This window comes from Eschscholzia californica, unplaced genomic scaffold, assembly GCF_041429995.1.
Source record: "Eschscholzia californica isolate CP2 unplaced genomic scaffold, dmEscCali1.0.p SCAF_10, whole genome shotgun sequence".
In the NCBI taxonomy this organism is placed as follows: Eukaryota; Viridiplantae; Streptophyta; class Magnoliopsida; order Ranunculales; family Papaveraceae; genus Eschscholzia; species Eschscholzia californica.
The window spans coordinates 60,001-61,879 of NW_028238199.1; positions in this window are offsets into that span (position 1 = coordinate 60,001).

Below are 1,879 nucleotides of genomic sequence, written 5' to 3' on the forward strand. Positions count from 1 at the left end.
CTCCTAAGATGTCCCATGTAAATGCCCTTCGTGGGAAAGAATGTCCCGTGCAACGTCCCTTGATGATCCCCATAAGGTGTCCCATGTGCGTCCCATGATGTTGTAGGGTTTTATACCCTTCTACTAGTGTTTATAGCGGAAATATGACATCTAATGTCTACACTAGTATTCCCAGGATCACATGCAAAACTAGTAATTAATCTAATGGAGATAGTGGATTACCTTAATCGCTTTTCCCTCAAACTAGTTGAATTGATTGAAGAAGACCAAGAGCTTCAAGTGTAGCTCCTCTACTTGGGACACGAGCAATCAATTTGATCTCCCACCTTGTTGTATAGCTAGCACACCAATGGTGGTTGGATAATAAGAAGACCTTCTTCTTGCTTGACTAGATAGATAGTTAATGGGAATTAGCTCACTTTCTCCTCTCTACTTGATGTGGTAGAGTAAGAAAGCTTAGAGAGAAATTCCACACCTTATTCTCTGCCCTAAGAGTGTTTATATAGAACCCTAATAAGAATCCACCTCCTTTTAGGTTTCCCAAAACACCCTTTAGAATAAGATTTAGGGAAATAGTCGAAAATAGCAACTATTGGTATTTTCTCAATTCCCTAAGGAGATGACGTCCAAACCCAGCCAAAATTGGCAGATTTAATGTTCATAACATAAGGAAACGTCCCTCCAAAAATCAGCCCAATCCGAGCCCTAAAAGTGCCCGAATCGGCCTAGGCCCAAAAACCCTGCTTTTGGCCTTTTTGTACTATCTTTGCCTAATTCCTTTTTAGGCCTATGAGATATGTTTATGGGACACTCCCATGATTATATCTCACTCCCACTAGTCATATCCTAGATCAATTTGTCACTCTTATGTGTAACCCGTTGTAGGATCCGATCGAAGTTAGCCGCGAATTACTTCGTAATTCGACGATCGTAGTTGGTCTCTAGCTACAACTCTACGATCCCTAAATCAATCGGACTTGATGATCTTCCACATCAATTGTCCTATCCGACAAATTGTTCGCATTGTCACCTTGGTCGAAGGACATCTCCTTCAACTCCTTCAGACTCCCACTTGGACTTAGAACAAGTGCAATGCCTCGATTCCCGTGTCAATTTAGTATCCCATCTGATACGTCACGTCATTCAGACTTTCTTGATATCCGAGTACAACTGTAAAAGACAAACGATTAACTTTTAATCCGTTTGAGCGCGGCCACGCATTTTCAGTTGCTACTCATCAAGTGGCCTTGAGACACTTTGTACCTAATGTGATTAGGGTGACACAATCCATTCTTGCGCTCCCACTTAACTTCATGTCTATCCTGTCCTTCCCAGTGTCCGCCTTTATAACCTCCTTTTACGGCGCGGCGTTTAACGGAACCAAAGTCGGGCATTCCTTACATAAGATGAGTGGAGCACTCATGTTTTGAGGAATCTCTCCAATTGTCTTTATGAGAAGTATTGACGTTCATCACGAGTGATGTACTTCTCATTTGAGGGTTATCCAGTGTATAAACCTTTTACACACCCACGTAGTCGAATAGAATATACTATTCCTATAGCCCATGAAACTGCGCTATCCCATCGACTCCCGTGCTAGTCTTCGTGAGTCATTGTTGTCCATGCAATGACCTGGACCAGGGATTTGATAATAAATATTCCAAGTTCACTTAATAGGGTTTCATTCATCAGATCACGTATCTGACAAACCTATTCGGAATGTTTTATCATCAATGGACTGTCGTTTAAATACTAAACCAAATTTAGACGACTTGTGAAATAACTCTATTATTTCTGATAACGAGAGTTGTAAATCTGAGCCTCTTCCGTAAAACTCTTTTTACCCACTCAGTTTTACTCGTCGAGGTTTAAAATTATA